Source organism: Bufo gargarizans, chromosome 11, assembly GCF_014858855.1.
Source record: "Bufo gargarizans isolate SCDJY-AF-19 chromosome 11, ASM1485885v1, whole genome shotgun sequence".
Taxonomy (NCBI): Eukaryota; Metazoa; Chordata; class Amphibia; order Anura; family Bufonidae; genus Bufo; species Bufo gargarizans.
Window position 1 is genome coordinate 36,176,018 of NC_058090.1, and position 20,076 is coordinate 36,196,093.

Genomic DNA, 20,076 nt, shown 5'->3' on the forward strand with positions numbered 1-20,076 from the left:
CTCCGCTCCTCCCCATTCCTCTGGTTTCGGTGTCGGTGGTTCGGTGATATATTGTTGTCTTTTCCTCTGAGAATCGCATTACCGGAGGATTTCCCCGGTCACGGCGACCCTAGGGCGGAGAGAAAACGGAGCCTGTGCGTGTGGCGCGGGAGTGCTGCTACCCTCCTTGAACCCCTCTCCTCTCCCGCCTTAGCCGGGGCCACCGTCGCTGAGTGACCAGGTAAGACCCCCCGGGGAGTGGAGCGGGGCCCGTCCGCCGCTGTAATGCTCGGTAATGGAGAGCGCTGAGAACAGGCCGCAGCCTCGGACTTTCCTGAGCGCCTGGCCGGGAAGGGCTGCCCTCTGGCGGGGTTGTGATCCGCCGCCCTCTCGGGGCAGGTTTTGCTGGATCTTCTGTATTATCCAGCGATTTCCCAGCTTGTATACTACAGGATTTGTGTATTTGTCATATCCAGGATATATTTTTGTAAGAAAAACCGCACTGTCTGGTTTAGGACCTGTTATGATCTGAGCTATTTCCCTTCCCGTGATGTTTTTGTCACTGGCGATTATTTTCCAGCCCTCCCGATCCTCTAGATTGGTGATCTGCAACCTGTGCCTCTCGACTTGTTGGGGAACTACAACTCCCAGCATGCCCTGGCATCCTAGGAGTAGTAGTTTTCCAACGGCCACTGGTTGGAGACCACTCAGATAAGAGTATGGGGCGGGCTGGTAAAAGTGATCGTCTGTCTGAATGGAAGGCAATTCTGGTCTCGTCCACTGATCTGCAGCCTGTTGCTCTCCGGCTAGAGTGGCAGTACAACTCCCATCATGTACCTGTGTCTGTTGGCGGGCCAGAGGTTGGAAGCCACCGTCCTGCTGTTTGTAGTCTGTGGCTAAGAAACTACGGACAGAATTTCTGTAAGGCTGCATGTAATGGTCGTCGGTGGTTTCGCTGCACGTGACGGACGCAGAAGATCCAGCGCTGTTGGGTTTTTGGTCGCAAGTTGCATGCGACTCAGAGTTTGGGCTTGGGCTACATGGAGATCTTGGGGCGCAACACGTGTCGTGTGACAGAGGATGGAGGTGTAGTGGGCAGCTACAGAATTTAATAGGGTTGCAGCGTGACGTGCGCGTTGTTCGCCAGGATCACACAAAAAAAAACTAAGAATAAGACAAGTTCTAAATTATGCGGAATGGCCGCACGGATGCGGAGAGCACATGGGTGACATCTGTATGATGTCCGTGTTTTTTGCAATTCCATAAAAGTAAAAACAGAGATTGGATGTTGACCAAAACTAAAGTCATGTGTGCATGTAGCCAAAAGGAAAGTCGGCCGCCGACTACTGTGTGTAGTTAGTGTCCTGACTCTCCCCTGATGGCAAATGTCAGGTGGCGAGGGAAGGATTGAGCGTTGTGAAATCCATTGTACCCACAGTCCGGAGCCAGGGCATCTGATGGCGGCAGCAGCCGATTCCGCTATCCCCATTGATAATACGCCAGCAATCTCCTGCAAGGCTTCCTCTGCCGATTACTGGATGAGAGTGGTCACCGCTAAGGCCAGGACTAAGGATCGGTGGGGGTCCTGGCTGTGAGACCCCTGCCGATCAGTTATCTCCTATCCTGTGGTTGGAGGACGTATAACCCTCATACTTGACACAACCCCTTTAAAACCATATTATGGATCCACCATACTTTATATGTTACCTCCAATTTCACACGTAGCATTTATTTTACGCACTTGTATAGTGCTGCTATATACCGCAGTGCTTTACAGACATGAGCACCCATGAGAAGATTTACAGGCATGTTCCGTAACTGCATTGCTTCTAGGGGAAAATACGATGCCTCCAGTGGCATATGGCGCTCTGAGGGCTGTGTAATCTAAAACCATAGGGGCTCTGCCATCGCACAGGATTCGCATTCTGCTTAACCCTGCAATAGAAATCACCCTAAAACGTATGAACCAGTAGCAGGCTTGTAAGTACACAAATCCAGTCTTACCCTATACGCACCAGTTATTAGCAGAACGATTGGACCTCCTGTTTTTGGCACAAAGCTTTCTACTTGTGCAGCTCTGGAAGTGCCAGCCGCCTTAGCTGTGCCAACTCTTCTATTTGCGGAAAAGTACATTGGTCAGTGGCGTACATTTCCACCTGATCGTCCTCCCTGCAGATCTTGCCGCTTTTACCTTTTTATTCCCAGTTTTTCCGCTTTAACTATTAGCAGGTCGGGAATTCAGAGCAAAGCTGCATGCTCAGCAGAGAGGCGGTCACGTCGCTGGGTCACTGTACCCATGACCTTCAGGCGATTCGCACATCATGGCGATGAGCGGCCATCCTTCACAGCCACCAGGTCCTGTAAATGAAATGGTTAGGCTCCATTCACACGTCCGCAATTTCGTTCCGCAATTTGCGGAACGGAATTGCGGACCCATTCATTCCTATGGGGCAGCACGATGTGCTGCCCGGAGACGGAATTGCAGACCCGCACTTCCGGGTCTGCAATTCCGTTCGCGAAAAAAATAGAACATGTCCTATTCTTGTCTGCAATTCCGGACAAGAATAGGCATATTTAGTGCCGGCGGTCCGCATTGCCGCTGTCCGTGTTTTGCGGATCTGCTGCTCCATGGATCCGCAAAACACGTTGCGGACGTGTGAATGGAGCCTAACTTGGATGGGGCCTGCTGCTCGTCTTATTGCATGAAGGGTTAATTTATTGGTCTAGGCCAGGGTTCAGCAACTCTAACTCCCATCATACACACAATTGCTCAGCTGTTTTGGGAACTCGCATAGAAGTTAAAGGAGGATTCTGGGAGTTGTAGTTTCAGAACAGCTGGAGTGCCAGATGTGGCTGACCCCTGTTGGACACTTGAGAAATGTATTATGACGGGATGTAATGAGAATAAATATTTGTATACAATGTAACAGTTTAACTTCTGTTTTGTAAATATTGAATACAAATAGATGGGTGGGAGAAAACGCAATTTTTATTTTTTGTAGAAATTGTGCCCCCTTTTTGTTCCTGGGCCGTATCCGGTATTGTAGCTCGGTCCTATTCCAGAGAAGCCTGCAATACCAGACACCTGGACAAGAGTAGTGGTGATCCTGATACAAAAAGTGATGCTACTGTAGCGTGCTGTCTGCAACGTACAGTAGTATCGCCGCCGACGGGCTTTACTGCTAGGGTCTTCAGGGAAGCTTGGGCAATCACACCCATCTTCCAGTTTACAGATTCAAGGGAAACTGAGGAGCGGGTCCTGCTGACCAGGGGATAGGTGTCAAAACAGCCTAGAGATTTGGGCTCTCGGACTGAAAATTCCTCCCACAGCAGGTAAAGCTTTGCCCACTTAAAGATGGACCATGGGATGACCGGTGCATTGGCCACGTGTCTTAGGTCTACGCGATCCAGTTAAAGGGTCCCTGCTGGTTGTAGCTGAAAGCCACTTTATTTTTCCATTTCATCCACCATGACGGCCCACATTGAGATTGACCCTTGACCTCTGTAGGGGCAGGAACACATAGAGAGTTTAAGAACCCCCCACCCCTCCACCTCCTCAGTGCTTTCCTGCCCCTACAGGGGCCAACACGTGGAGAGTTCCTCCTTCATGGAGGATGAAATAACCGTATCTTTCTTACAGGTTCTCCAGCTGGCCTCCCGCGGCAGGGGCCAAGGCTGGCCAGCTAGGAGCATCGAGGACCCTCGTCTTGGCTTATGCCGAGGCCTGTGGTCCTCCCCATACCTTCTGACTTCCTTCCCTCCTTGTGGACGCAGTCGAAGGTGCCGGCTTCTCAGCACGCGCGGCGCTCGGCGTCCTTTTCCTTCCGGAGGACCGAGCTCCAGCGTCCGGCAGGGGGAGCAGGTGCGACGCATGGAGCGTCTCTATGGGCGGGCCGGGCGACGCACGCCTCTCTTGGTAGGCTAGTGCGGCGCAGGCCTTCGCCGTCATGCAGGGCGCAGCTTGATGACGTCAGACGCCGGGAAATTTAAAAAGAAGACCGCGGTTCCTCTCAGCACCTCTCCTGTCACACCGCGATGTCCGAGACACCTGCTCCCCGCCAGGAAGGTCCCGATCCTTCTGCCTCCAGCACAGTGAGTCCCCTTCGGGGGGGTATATATTTCAGTTCTTGTAAATCTGAATTACTGATGCTGGGTTATCTGGTTGCTTCCTTCTGCAGGGCAGCAAGGAATTAAAATCTAAAACAAAGCCCTTAAAATGCTGTGCTTGTTCCAAGCGTCTCCCCGAAAATTATAAAAAGCGACTATGCAAACCTTGCACTTCGGAGATTTGGAAAGCGGAGCAACCAGATATACTCTCGGAGATGAAGTCCTTTATTTCTGATGAGATTAAGTCCTCTTTAGCCTCCTTATCTACTCCTGCCAGCGACCCCATCCCTTCTAAGAAGCGTAAAATATCCGTTATTTCTTCCTCTGAGGGTGAAGAGGTTGAAGTGGCCTCTGCCTCATCCAGACAATTTCCTAATGAGGAACCCTTGTCGGACGGAGAGATTCTGGAGGAGGATAAAAGATACTTCTTTTCCGCTAAAGAAATGGAAGAGCTGCTCCGAGCAGTCAGGTCCACCATGGGTATTGAAGATATTCCTAAACCCCGTACGGTTCAGGATGAGATGTTTGGGGGCCTTAGAGCTAGGTCTCCTATTGTTTTCCCCATCAATGAAAATATAAAGGAGATGATATTAGAGGAATGGTCAGATCCAGAGAAGAGACTTGGCGTTCCTAAAGAATTCAGGAATAGGCTCTGCTTTGACCCGTCTGAAAGTAAAATATATAACCAGACGCCTAAGGTCGACTTGCAAGTATCCAAGGTAGCAAAAAAGACCGCCCTACCCTTTGAGGATTCCTCTCAGCTAAGTGATCCTATGGATAGAAAGGCAGATGGCCTTCTTAAGAAATCCTGGGAAGCGGCGATGTTTGGGGTAAAAACTAACATCTCCGCCACATCCGTTGCCAGAGCAATGTATATATGGCTTGGAGAACTAGACGAACATCTGAAGAACAAGACTCCAAGAGAAGAGATCAGGGAATCTCTCCCCCTTCTCCGCTCCGCCACGGCATTTTTAGCCGATGCATCGGCAGAGTCAATCAGATTTTCCGCCAAGGATGCTGCCCTTTCTAATGCTGCCCGTCGGGCTTTATGGATGAAAGCCTGGTCCGGAGACAAGGCATCCAAGGCCAAGCTTTGTTCTATCCCCTTTTCAGGGGAATTTGTCTTCGGCCCCACTCTGGATAAAATCCTAGAGGGCGCAGCAGACAAGAAGAAGGGTTTTCCAGAGGACAAAGAACCAAAGAAGAAGCCCTTTCGGCAGTACCAACCCCAGCAGAGATCCTACAGGGGGAAAGGGAAGTCTGGCCGATGGAGTTATCCAAAAGGGGGGAGAGGAAGAGGCTTTATCCTCAATCCCCAGAATAGGCAACCGAAGCAGCAATGACGCCAGGGTAGGGGGGCGACTGATGGGTTTTCTATCCTCCTGGAGTCGGGTAACTTCAAATCCCTGGGTGCTAAATATAATCTCCCAGGGCTACAGGATAGAGTTCACATCAGTCCCCCCAAAAAGATACTGCATCACATCTCAGAGCAGATCAGATCTCCCGAAAATCTGGCAGGGCGTCCAAGACCTCTTAGAGCTAGGGGTAATACGAAAGGTTCCTATACCAGAGGAAAGAAGAGGATTCTATTCCAGTCTTTTTTTAGTAAAAAAACCAGATCAATCCTTTCGCACGATAATAAACTTAAAACCCCTAAACAGGTCTATCTTATACAGGAGGTTCAGGATGGAGACCATCCCATCCACAATCCCTCTGATCCCAAAAGGAGCATTCATGTCGTCAATCGATCTGAAGGACGCTTACTACCACGTCCCCATCCATCATCTTTCCCAAAAGTATTTAAGGTTCGCTCTAAGAGGTCCAGACAGGTCTATACATCACTTCCAGTATGTCGCCCTCCCTTTTGGTATTTCCTCGGCCCCCAGGGTCTTCACAAAGATCGTAGTAGAGATGGTGGCCTGCCTTCGTCAAGAAGGAATCACAATTATACCTTATCTCGACGACTTCTTAATCCTGGGCAAGACAGAATCCGAAAACCTTTCGGCAACCCAAAGATTCTCGGAACTCTTAAGGAGCCTCGGATGGATTATAAATATAAAAAAATCCACCCTAACCCCGTCCACAAGAATAAAGTTCCTGGGCGTGGAATTAGATTCGTCTCGGCTGATGACCTTCCTCCCTCAGGACAAAGCTACTGCCCTGATAGAGAAAGTCAGAACATTCCAGAAGGCTCGCAACTGCTCCATCAGAAAGGCCATGAGTCTCCTAGGAAGCCTAACGGCCTGCATCCCCTCGGTGGCTTGGTGCCAAAGCCACACAAGAATAATCCAAAATTGGATCCTAACTATCTGGGACGGAAAACAGTTAAGCCTGGACAGGGTCTTTCGTATCCCTCAGTCTGTAAAAACAGATTTGGACTGGTGGAAAGTAAAAAGAAGGCTGCTAGGGGGCCTTCAGTGGCGGAATCATCCCGTCATTCAGGTAATTACGGACGCAAGCCTCGGAGGCTGGGGAGCAAAGATAGGAGATCATCTTCTACAGGGTACCTGGCCTGCCGAAATAAGAGACAGATCTTCCAACTACCGAGAGCTTTACGCAGTCCTGGAAGCTTTACTAAAAGGAGAGTGCCTTCTAAAAGGACAACATCTAAGAGTAATGTCAGACAACACCACGACGGTGGCCTATCTGCGTCACCAGGGGGGAACAAGATCACGGCCTCTTGGCGAGATAGCAAAAAGAATTTTCTCCTGGGCAGAAGTAAACACTTTATCTCTGTCCGCCATCCACCTAAGGGGCTGCGAAAACACAGTAGCAGACTTTCTGAGCAGAGAGACAGTAGACCCAGGAGAATGGTCTCTGAACAGGAAGATCTTCCAAAAGATCTCAGAAAGGTGGGGCTGTCCAGAGGTAGACCTATTCGCCACCAGGAAAAATGCGCAGGTAGACTGTTTCTGCTCCCTAAACCCAGGGGACAATCCATGGGCAATAGATGCTCTATCAATACATTGGAATTGGAGACTAGCCTACGCCTTTCCCCCAATACCACTGTTACCTCGGATTGTCCAGAAGCTTCTGGAGGAACCGACTACTCTCATCCTGATAGCCCCTCTATGGCCAAAGAGAAGTTGGTTCTCCACCCTAAGACAGCTATCGCTGGAGGATCCGTGGGAGATTCCCTTCCAGAGGGACATTCTAGTCCAGGGCCCTCTTCTTCACCCAGACCCAGGCATGTTCAAGCTGTCAGCCTGGATCCTGAGAGCGAGACACTAAGAAGCAGAGGACTTTCGGAAAAGGTGATATGTACTCTGAGGGCAAGTAGGAAAAAGGTGACCTCCTCCATCTACCTCAAGATCTGGAAGAAATACTGTTCCTGGTTAGGAGTTGAGCGCCCAGACACCACCTCTCCTCCCATCAACAGAATTTTGGACTTTCTACAGTGCGGCCTTGAGTTAGGCCTTAGACCTAGTACTTTGAAGGTCCAAATTTCTGCCCTAAGCTCCTTCTATGACTGTAGCCTGGCCAACCACAGATGGATCAGGAGGTTCTTCAGAGCGGTTGCTAGGTTGAGACCCTCCCTGAGATCCAGAATTCCGACCTGGGATCTTAACACCGTACTAGAGGGCTTAACAAAACCTCCTTTTGCACCTTCATCGGAGATCTCTCTAAAACACCTTTCCTTTAAGACTGCCTTTCTGATCGCCATCACCTCAGCCAGACGCATCGGGGAGATCCAGGCTTTATCATGTAGAGAGCCCTACCTCCAAATTAACAAGGATCACATCCGTTTAACTCTCGACCCAGGCTTTCTCCCCAAAGTAGTCTCTCCTTTCCATCTAGAGCAGGAGATCTTCCTACCCTCTATCCCTAGGTCCGATCAGGCAGGGTCTAGTGATAGGTTACATCTCCTGGACGTCAGGGACATAGTTATCCGTTACCTGGATTCTACCAGAGATTTTAGGGTGGACGACAATCTCCTTATTCAGTTTTCAGGGAAGAATAAAGGAAAGAAGTTAGCCAGGTCTTCCATAGCTAGATGGATCAAATCCACTATTGAATGTTGCTACAAGATCCAGAACAAACCCTGTCCTGGTAATGTTAAAGCCCATTCTACTAGGGCCACATCCTCCTCTTGGGCCGAGAAAGGAGGGGTCTCGCTGGACCAGATTTGTAAAGCCGCAACCTGGTCTAGTGCTAACACTTTCGTAAGACACTATCGTCTTAATCTTCCGGACGCAAATGAAGCTCTTTTCGGCCGGAAGGTTCTACAGGCGATATCCCCACCCATTTAGTTATCTGATATGTCTCAATGTGGGCCGTCATGGTGGATGAAATGGAAAAACCGCAATTAGACTTACCGGTAATTCCGTTTCCTTGAATCCACCATGACGGCCCATACTATTCCCCGTCCCTAAAAAAAAAAAAAAAAAAAAAAACAAAAACATATATATAAAATATAAAAAAAAAAAAAGATTTTTTGGATTTATGTTGCATATTCATGCAGGAGTTTAAGGGTATGAATCAATATCCTTTTACGTTTGTTCCACCTTTTCGGGTAATTGTAAAGCACTGAGGAGGTGGAGGGGTGGGGGGTTCTTAAACTCTCTATGTGTTCCTGCCCCTACAGAGGTCAAGGGTCAATCTCAATGTGGGCCGTCATGGTGGATTCAAGGAAACGGAATTACCGGTAAGTCTAATTGCGGTTTTTTTTTATTTTTTTTTTATTTTTTTTCCCCCTTCTTTCCCTTCATACATTAACCCAAAGATTGCTTACCAGAACCAGCAGGAGACATTGATTGTTTTCAGTCGGGAAGCCATGCTACTAGCGTGTCATGTGAGATAATGGAAGCTGTGGCCTCTGGGACTGTAGACGACATACTGCGGTAGGCTGTGTGTGATAGCGGCACAAAAAAGGGAAACTATGGTCCTCATTTACCCATCGAGTGAGCCAAAATGTGGCACTTCTAGGTTGTAGAGTGCCTGAAAAGGGGCGTGCCAAATTGGGCCACAGTTCTGGTGTAAATTCTGTTGCAGACTAAGGGTCCATTTACACGTCCGTATGTGTTTTGCAGATCCGCAAAACACTAGCAGCGGCAATGTGCGTTCAGCATTTTGCGGTCTGCACATTGCTGGCACTCTCATAGAAAATGCCCTTTCTTGTCCGCAGTTGTGTACAAGAATAGGACATGTTCTATTTTTTTTTTTTTTTTTGCGGATCCACAAATGCGGACAGCACATTCCGGCCCCGTTGAAAATGAATGGGTTCGCACCTGTTCCGCAAAATTGCGGAATGGATGCGGACCCATTTTGCGGACATGTGAATGGACCCTAAGGCCTCTTGCACATGAACGTTGTGTGGCCGTATTGCGGCCCGCATACGGCAGGTCCGCAATACACAGGCACCAGCCCCGTGTGCACTCCACATCACGGATGCGAACACATTCACTTGAATCACGGAGATGTGACACAGAAGCACGAATCGGAAGCACTACGGAGTGCTTCTGTGGTGTTTGTCTGTGCCTCCGCACCGCCAAAAATTAGAAGTTGTGTTTTTTGTTTTTTTTTTGCTATGTGGACGGATCACTGACCCATTCAAGTTGATCCGTCCCGGCCGCTGCACGGAACGGATGCACAACGTTTGTGCTAGAGGCCTAAGCCAGTCTATAGTTGCTATCCCATCAGATGTATGATCCAGCCTGAGCCCCTGTGATAAATCTGGAGCAGGTCTAGACAACCGGTCTAAGTTTACGCTGGTGAAGTAAATCTTCAGGCCCCCCCCCCCCATATGGAACATGGAAGACTAACTTTTACGATGGAATATTTCTCCATTTACAGTTGAGCATTGAGAATGGATTGACCTCATTACCAAGATGAGCTTGAATTAATTTTTTATTTATTTTTCCTGGAATGAATGAGATCTTCTCGATATTGGGCCAAATCTCCACCGCGATCGTCGCCCGGTCATGTGTACGTGCTGTTTTACGCACCTGTTATTTTATGTTCGGCTGCTGTTTTACCGCGCTGTTGGAGAAAAGCCCTAACATTCTGCAGTGACTTCTTGTACACATCTCCATCTGTGCCCAGCATGTCCATGCATGTGATGTACGATTATATACTACCTAACTGCATTCCTACTCAAGTACTTACACACCCCAGCCGTGCTGATTACGGCTGGGGAGACCGCACACTGTAGGGAACTAGCGTCGCAGGACGGTGTGGCCCCGCTTCATACGTCTGTGTACATCTCCTCCAGGAAGTGTGATGGAGCAAGTTTACTATAGCATCTGATGTGTGCTGCCGGGTGGTCAAGTTTCCTTAGCAAATAGGAGCAGCTTTTATAGACTGACATCAAAAGTTTATTTTTTTTCCTTCTGTGACGTCCGTCTTCTGTGTCAGTGTAGTCTATATTTATGCACCGTGAGTGTGTGTGTATAGTAGACGGATTGTTAAAGCTGTAAAATATAAAAATAATACATGTTAAGCAATGTAATAATTTGTTTACACACACAAAGATTGTACCAATGAAAACTACACCTCAACCCGCAAAAAAAACACCCCCCAAGCCCTGTCAGACTTCTGTATCGGACCCCCCAAGCCCTGTCAGACTTCTGTATCGGACCCCCCAAGCCCTGTCAGACTTCTGTATCGGACCCCCCCAAGCCCTGTCAGACTTCTGTATCGGACCCCCCAAGCCCTGTCAGACTTCTGTATCGGACCCCCCAAGCCCTGTCAGACTTCTGTATCGGCCCCGTCGGACCTCTCTATCGGATCCCCCGGGCCCCCGTCGGACCTCTCTATCGGATCCCCATCAGACCAAAAAATAAATGAGCTTACCTCTCCTGCTCCGGACTGTACTGACACTCAAGGCAACTTGTTCTTCGCCCGGCCTAGTGCTGCTCTGTGACCTGACGTTGCATTGTGAGGTCACAGCGCGTGCATACGTGCACTACGCTGTATGTAGTCACGACACGTGTCCCGAAGAAGACCAGGGAGTAGTGAGCACAGTCAGTGGGGCGCTACTCACCGCTCCCTGCGCCTCCTGCATAGTGATGACTACTGATTAGGAGCCATAAGAAGCACTGCCATTTCCCTGTGCTTTTGGGGGGGGGGGGGGGGTCTTATCGAACAATAATACAGCTTGATTGACAGAAGAATAAAACCCCAGCCACCCGGCGTCTTATTTCGTACTCCTCCTCCTTGGCTGAAAATACTCCTCAAAATGCTAAGAGGAGGAGAATTACTCTTCTGGAAATAAAACGTGGTTCGACCTCTAATGAAGGCCAAAAGCAGAGCGTCTGACCTCTGTCTAATAAATGGAGGTCCGTGGACACATTTCATTTATACGTCAGGAGCGTTCCTATTGCCTATGCAGAAGCTCACTCGGCAGGCGCAGTGTGAACGCACCCTTATACCGGTGCCCTTGGGACTTGGCTCTGCCGTGTCCATGAGGCTTCAGAGATGAATGGCTAGTCTTTTAGAAGTGGGTATTAGAGTGCTGTGCGGGAGGCTCTGTGCCCCTCTCAGGTGAGATGTAATCTGTGACATGGAGGTAAGGTTTGGCACAGGACCAGGGTTGCGTAAGTTGCAGTCGAGGTGCACATGTCTGTGACTGGGAAGAGGAGCCCTGGATACACCCATAACTGCAAGCGGTGGGATGGGCTCTGCGCTTACGGAATAATTTAGGGAATTGGTGCAGCGTGCGGTACAAGATCTTGAAGACGTTGCTGCATGGTTATATCGTAGAAACCGGCTGTCCAGAGCTGAGCGACGGCTGGCCTTACCTGGACCGGCTCTGCGCGACCTCTCTGTGGCCGGATACTGTTTGCTCTCTATTAGAAAGCAGCGGTGACTCTTGTGTAGGGCGATGGTGCAGCATTTGGCTTGTTCTCTATAGGACCTCTTGCTGCACATCGCCTGTGTGACCGGGACCTAAGGGCTTGTGGCAGCGACTGGATTACATCTCCGTACAGAGCCATCATAGAGCGTGCAGTCTGTCTGGACTCGGTGTGCATGATTCCATGTGTATAGTGTCGCCAGATGACAGTGTAGAGAAAGGGGGGGGGGGGCACAGTCACATAACCTACACGTTGGGGTAAACAGCAGGGGGCTTGAGACAGCAGCAGTGTGGGAATAGATGGAGGTTTGGAAGGTGTATGCTGAGGTTTATTACTGGCACCATCGAGGCCAGTGACTGGCTGCAGAGGTCACCTCCGCACAGATGCTGATTGGGGACGCGGCGTGGATCTGATGGGTATTTTGAGCTTGCTTCTTTATTGCAGGCTCTTTCCCAGGGTTGTCTGGTTTCCTCCTGAGACTAAACCTATTAAAAGGGGTCTTCAATGTTCTCCAGCCTTATCCCTAAGGCCTCATGCACACAACCGTTGTTTGTGTCCGCATCCGAGCTGCTGTTTTGGCGGCTCGGATGCGGACCTATTCACTTCAATGGGGCCGCAAAAGATGCGGACTGCACTCCGCATGCTGTCTGCATCCGTTGCTCCGTTCCGCAAAAAAAATAACATGTCCTATTCTTGTCCTCACTTTGCGGGCAAGAATAGCCATTTCTATTGACGGCGGATCCGCAAAATAACGGAAGCTGTCCGTGTGCCTTCTGCAATTAACTGAACGGGCGGTTTCTGGTCTTTGCGGACCGCAAAAAAAACGGCACGGCCGTGTGCATGTAGCCTTATTCACACAGTCCAGTTTTTGCTCACTGTTCGGTGACCAGTCAGTGATTTTCAGTTTCGGGTCAAAAACAGATGTGCAGATCTTACCATTATACCTTATGTCTGTCTGGTTTTGGCCTCTTGCACACGAAGGTTTTAATTTTACTTATTTTTTTGTTTCCATCCCGTTTTTGCGGGTTCCGTTTGGGGTCCATATGCAGAAACATTCATTTCAATGGTTCAGCAAAAAAAAAAAAAAACGGAATGTACTCTATTTCCGTACATTCATTCTGCTAAAAAATAGAACTTGTCCTATTGTCCGCATTCTGGACAAGGGTAGGACTGTTCTATTTGGGGCCAGCTGTTCCATTCCGCAAAATATGGAATGCACACAGATGTCGTCCGTATTTTTTGCGCACCGCAAAATACATATGGTCGTGTGCAAGAGGCCTTTGGCTCACAATCACTGATCGAACACTGACGTGTGAACAAGGCCTTACCCTGAATGGTATGAATCTGCATTGTAATACAGCGGTCCCGTGATATCCCTGCATCCCCTGCCCTCAGAAAGGGGATAAGCATCTGATCCGTGGGGACCTCTGACCACTAGGACCCCCACTGATCATGAGAACAGGGGCTGCGGCTTGTCTATCTGAACAGGGTTGCAGGTCAAGCATGGCCTGATGCTGCTCCATTCATTCTCGATTAGATAAGTGTAGACGCTAATCCCAGCCATTGGATCTACTATGAAAGGAGCGGCAGCGCACGTCTTCCCCCTTCTGCTCCATTCATATGAGTTTGCAGGGTCCCCGATTTCATGATCTGTGGTGGTCCCAGGGGTCAGGTCCCCACCAATCAGGTGCTTGCTCCCTATCCCGTGGATACGTCTGCATCATAGCACAACCCCTTTAAGTGTGTGGTAAAATATAAAACAAAAGGAGGGGTAATGGCGGTATTATTGGGGTGCAGCTTTGCCCAAATGTGACTGAAAACCATACCGATGTGGAGATCAGGACGTCGGTAGCGCCGTCGTTCTATTGGACATGCGGTAATGCAGTGAAATGGCGGTTCACCACGCCACCATTACTAGTGGAACATGTGCCATGGCAGAGATGGGTCCACACCCACAGGTGATGTTTTTTTGGTCGAGCGGTAGAATGCTAGCTTACATGGTGTGATGCATTTCCATGCAGGGGGTTGCCCCCCTACCCCCCCCCCCCCCCCCCCCCAGCCTCTATTTTGGGCAGACGCTGCTATGTGATAAAAATGAAACTTTCATCTTTCCTTCTGATGTTGTTCTTCACGGGGTGAAACCTTCCCTCGAATCCTGTGCACTCGGGGCCACACCTAAATCTGATTACACAATGTGCATTCATGTCATTCCTCCAGATAACGAGCGCTGCCACCGCTCCCTCCTGGCTTATTGTACTAGTAATGTCCCATCTTCTGTCCGCCTGTCATGTTATGGAGACTGGTGTTAGAAAGTGAAGAAGGCAAATTATCACTTGGGAGGAGCGGCGCAAAGGCTTCAGGCTTGATTAGGTTTCTATGCCGGCCGGGTAATGTCCATGTAATCCTGTTTGATCCGGAGGTTAGTGGCTGTTGTCCAAAACCTGTCCTTCAGCGGTCACCAGTGGGGAGGAGCGAGTAGATTGGCTCATCTGAACAAATTTACACTTTTGCGCGAGCCTCCCCACACCTCGAGACGCCCCCTCTGCCGGGAGATGAGCATGGCCGCACATCTGGCATCACCTTGCAAATTTTGTGCACGTGCCGTTATGGCGTGTATGAGTGGATTATATTCCGAGTTGCGCGATACCAAGCACAGCCGCTGTACAATGCGCGGCACTGCAAGAAAGCCGCAGTGCCACTGAGAACACCAGTGCCTTCTCAAACTGCTGATTTGGCGGGGGTCCTGGGTGTCGGACCTCCACCGATCAGTTACTGATGACCTGTAAAAAAAAAAAAATCTTGGGAAAACCCCTTTTAAGTCTTCATCCTTCAACGCTCTCCCCCCCCCCCCCCCCCAAAAAAATACAGGCCAAAACGGGCTGGTTTTTAATTTTAATGTATTTTTTTTATTTATTTTTTATTTGGCGAGCATTCAGAACACAAGGATGGCGGAAGTAAACCAGAACAGCGGTTGCTCATAAAAGGGTCTATAGCACCCATAGGTCAGGTCTTCATGAGACAACCCCCAGCATGCCCGAACAGAGTACAGGTATCATCCTACAGCAGGGCATTGTGGGAGTTGTAGTTTGAGGATGCCTGCTTTTAACTGTAGTATATTTTCTACACCCATCTATAGCGCCAGTCATCCTGATCTCCCTGGTTCAAGAATAGCATTCCAGAGTGATGACTGACACCTACAGATCAGGTGTTGGGAGGTCTACTCTAAATGACAACTACAGATCACTGGGTCAGTCATACAAAGATGGCTGGCTACCCTGATGCATAATGTGTGTAGGTTCGCTGTAGGTGGTGTGACACAGTGAGAGGTTTGGTCTGGGAAAATGGGTAATTTCCTCCCAGAATGTGCTGCTGGGCTGATTTACAGCCAGGTGAGGTCAAATACCAGGCCGGATTTTAAGTGTCGTTCCAGGTTTTGGCAGCACCTGGCTGTCCTTAAATAGGCAGCTGGGCTCAGAAGCCATGTCTCTGTGTTGGGATCTGGGAGCCTTGTGTCTGGATGAAGGCTTGCTACCTCTTTGGTGTGAAAACAGGTTGGTGCTGCTATCAGCAAGGACTTTTTGAGGCAGAATTGCCGCATGGCGTGAATTACCACCAACACCGCAATGTGACTTTTTGTTTAAATATGACTGCTTGTATTGTCACTTGCCTAAAGTGTGAATAAAACACTGAACTGTTTGATCCAAAGAACTTGTTGTTGCCTCTATACTGCGTCTGCTAATCCTGTCTACCAGAGCGAGTCCCCACAATTGGTGTAGGATGCGGGAAACAGCAGTGAGACTGGCGTGAACGCCGATATTTTTGTTTTCTGCATTTTTCAGGCACTGTTGTATGTCGTACATTGAACCAGTGCCCTACGACAAAATTGAGGCTTTTGTGAAGGTCCTCATATAGGCCAATCTGCAGCAGTGAGAGACAAACCTGCAGCAATGCGAGGCTAATAAGCAGCAGCAGGGGACTAACCAGTTGCTGCTACAACACGTGATGGCTTTGCAGACGGCAGGAGCAACCCCGAGCGTCCACGATGCCCGGAAAGCAATCCGTGCCGCGATTCCTAAGATGATCCCCGCAGACGGCATCGAAACCTACCTGGCGATGTATGAGAAAGTGGCCATCAGGGAAAAGCTACACTGTGACTAGTGGGCTGAGGTAATCTCTCCTTTCCTGTCCCTTGAGATGGTGTACCTGATTGAATGCTATGAAGCTACCAGGAATCTAAAGGAGGGTTCTGTCGGGAGGGGGGGTTGGCAAACCCCGGAAATCTCCACCCCAGGCCCAGAGATTTGAGTCGATAAAACCTGCCCGGGATGTACCCTTTGCAGACCTGGCTCTGATAGTCTGCTGGCGGGGACAGTTAGCCCTTACATGGCCAGGCTCCTGACACCATCGGGTTGAGCCCATGGACACGAACTATGGCTACCGCTATACGCTATATGTCAGGAGGCTGTGTGCAACAGTTACCCCAGAGTCTCTAGATCACTTGTGCCAGGTGGAAGTGGGATACACTCCTGCGGAGGCTCTGCTGGACTCGGGGGAGTCTGGTGACCCTAGTAAGGGCTACCCTGGTGCGGCCCACTGAGTATACTGGCTGGAAAGTCGGGGTGATGTGCATCCACAGAGACTTAAAGGACTACCCCACCACGCTGGTGTCTCTAACCACGGTGGCTGGTAGATGGACCCACAAGGTGGCTGTCGCCACAAATCTACATTATGAACTCCTAATAGGGAGAGACTTCCCGGGCTTCCTGGCACTGTGGCCTGCTATGAGAGTGACTGATACCCATGAGACAGAAGTAACCCTAGCAGAGTGGCCCGGCTCAGGGGAGAGACCAGAACCCTGGGAATCTTAGACCGAAGGGCCAGCGGTAGGGGTGACACCACTTTGGTGGAGGAGGGGGAGACGTGGAGGACTTGCTGCCGGGTCCTGAATTGGCAGACCTCAGTCTCAGGGGATAAATTTTGTACCGCCTAACGTCTGGACCCAACCCTATCCCGCGCCTGGGAAAATGTGTTTAATAGTAGACGGTGAACCACAACAACCTGGGGCAGAGTCAGTGTTTCCCCATTTTGGCCGCACATTTGGGTATGTTGTATCGGGTAAACCAACTACTGGGTGAGCTTATTGAACAGTTGGTGGTCCCCACGTTTCCGTAGTCCCCCTAGTACCTCTCCCGATTATCGAAGTACCGTTTGACCGAATAGCTATGGACCTCATAAGCCCAGTACTGAAGTCCGCCAGAGGGCATCAACATATCTTGGTCATTCTAGGCTTACGCCACTCGGTATCCGGAGGCAGTGCCACTGCGACATACCTCGGCCAAACTCATAGCTAAGGAGTTAATGGAGATGTTTTCCCGAGTAGGACTACCTAAAAGGGGTCCCTTGGTCAGTCAGAACCTCTTTATGCCCAAGGTGATGAGGGAACTCTGTAAGTTGCAGCACATAAAACTTCAGACGTCCATTTACCATCCGCAAACGGACAGTCTGGTAGAACGGTTTAACCAAACATTGAAAAATGTTGAAAAAGGTAGTGTCTAAAGATGGGAAGGCCTGGATCTCAGTCTGCCTTATCTCATGTTCGCAGTGCGAGAGGTACCCCAGGCCTCTACTGGGTTCTCGCCCTTCGAACTGCTATATGGCCGACACCCTCGTGGTCTCTTGGACGTGGCCAAAGAGGCGTGGGAACAACCCACTCCACATAAGTGTCATTGAGTATGTTACCCAGATGTAAGATCAGACAGACAGTGTTGCCTCTTGTTAGGGAGCATATGGAGGCAGCTCAGCGAGCCCAGAGTCGGGTTTATAATCCTGCAGGCTTGGGTCCGGATCTTTAACCCGGGTGATCAGGTTTTGGTTTTGGTACCGAACGTGGACAGTAATATCCTGGCTAGGTGGCAGGGACCCTACGAGGTACTCGAGAAAATTGGAGCTGTAAACTACAAGGTACACCGTGACCAGCCAGGGCGGCAAAAGCCGAAGCAGGTTTACCATATGAATTTACTCAAACTGTGGAAAGATAGGGAAACCTGTACAGAAGACAGCTCGTGGCCTGGTTTTCTAGGAGAAAGGGTTACGGCCCCTTTGTCTGATGCAAGAGAAGCGGCTGCCACAGTAAAAATTGCTGACAGCCTCTCCTCTAAACAGACTCGGGAGGCCAGGGAGTATATTAGTCGGAACATGGATGTGTTTTTGGACCTCCCTGCGCGCACTTCCATAATCCAGCATGACATTGTCAGTGAGTTTCAGGCAAAAGTCAGATTTAAAACCATACTGGGTGCCCGAGGTTCGGCGACAAGCCATATCTGAGGAGGTGCAGCTAATTTTGCAGCTAGATATCATTGAGAAGCCAAAAAGTGAGTGGGCCAGTCCTATAGTATTGATACCCAAGACGGACGGGACGTTTCGGTTTTGTAACGACTTTCGAAAACTTAACGAGGTATCCAAATTCGATGCGTATCCCATGCCCTGGGTGGATGAGCTCATCGAGAGGTTAGGACAAGCCCGGTATTTTTCTGTTTTCGACCTCGCTTAAGGGTAGGGATCGACTGATATTGATTTTTTAGGGCCGATACCGATAATTTGTGAGCTTTCAGGCCGATAGCCGATAATTTATACCGATATTCTGGGAATTTTCATTTTTGAAAAAAAATAAAAATTCCCACAAATCTGCAGAAAATTAATGTTTATTGTTAATGTGTATTTTTTTTTTTTTTTGTAAATCTTTTTAATTTATATTTAATATTTTGGTGTTTTTATTTTTGTAACTTTTTTTTTTTTTTTTTTTTTAACTAACTTTTAGCCCCCTTAGGGACTAGAACCCTTGTCCTATTCACCCTGATAGAGGCTGCTGGGGCTCCGATCGGAGGAGCAGGGGAGAGCGGATCCTGTGGGGGGGGGCGCATTGCGACTGGGGTGGGGGGGCCCTATGCGCCACCACTGCTTAATACTGGGGGGGAGGGTGGGCGCACTGCGCCACCAATGCTTAATACTGGGGGGTTTGGTGGGGGAGGCGCACTGCGCCACCAATGCTTAATACTGGGGGGGCGGGCGCACTGCGCCACCAATGTCTAATACTGGGGGGCTTGGGGGGGGCGCACTGCGCCACCAATGAAGCTTAATCTCTAATTTATTCATATACAGGAGGCGGGAGCTGGCTGCGCAGGATCACATAGCCGGCTCCCGACCTCTATGACAAGTAGCTGCGATCCGCGGCACCTGAGGAGTTAACTACCGCAGATCGCAGCTACAGCTCATAGAGGTCGGGAGCCGGCTATGTGATCCTGCAGCTCCTGCCTCCTGTATATGAATAAATGAGAGATTAAGCTTCATTGGTGGCGCAGTGGCCATAGCTCCTCCCCTCCTCTTGTCCCCTGTCCTCTCATTGGCAGCAGCAGCAGCACAGGGGGAGGAGACACTGCTCCTTCTCCCCTGTGCTGCTAAGGGGAACACGGAGAGCGCTGTCAGCAGCGCGATCTGTGTTCCCATGGAATATCGGCAAAATAAATGCCGATACCGATAGCGTTCAAAATCCTGAATATCGGCCGATAATATCGGTAAATCCGATAATCGGTCGATCCCTACTTAAGGGTACTGGCAGGTGCCCTTAATGGAGGCTGCCAAAGAGAGAACTTCCTTCATTACGCCTGAGGTGTTGTATCAATATAAGGTCTTACCCTTTGGTTCTGCATGGTGCCCCCCCAACTTTTCAGCAAGTAATGGACATTGTGCTTCGTCCACATCGTCTGTGTGCTTCGGCTTACCTGGACTATATTGTCATCCACAGTACCGACTGGGAAAGTCACCTACCCAAAGTGCAGGCTGTAGTGGACTCCCTTCGGAAAGCTGGCCTAATCGCTGGCCCAAAAAAAAGTGTGATGGGGTTAGAATAGACTAAGAACCTGGGGTATGTCATTGGTCGAGGAGTCATCAACTCCAAGTGAACAAAATAGAGGCGATACGGAATTGGCCCCGACCTGTCATAACTAGGCAAAAAGTCATTCCTGGGAATGGTGGGTTATTACATGGGGTTTGTTCCCCACTTTGCTACTCTAGCCGCGCCCTTGACAGGTCTCTTGAAGGGACGCAAGTCAATGATGGTTCGCTGGGATGATCGCCTGGAAGGGGCTTTCTCAACCTTGAAGTCGGCCCTGTGTGGGTCCCCCCTATTGGTGGTGCCCTA

General features: G+C 49.7%; 1 protein-coding gene across 1 annotated transcript in view; it reads left to right on the forward strand.

The window, feature by feature from the left end:
- FBXO34 (F-box protein 34) overlaps positions 1–20,076 on the forward strand; it is a 33,743-nt gene continuing 13,667 nt past the window's right edge. The window contains 1 exon segment of the mRNA XM_044271936.1: positions 1–220. The gene's annotated coding sequence lies outside the window, so the exon portion shown is untranslated.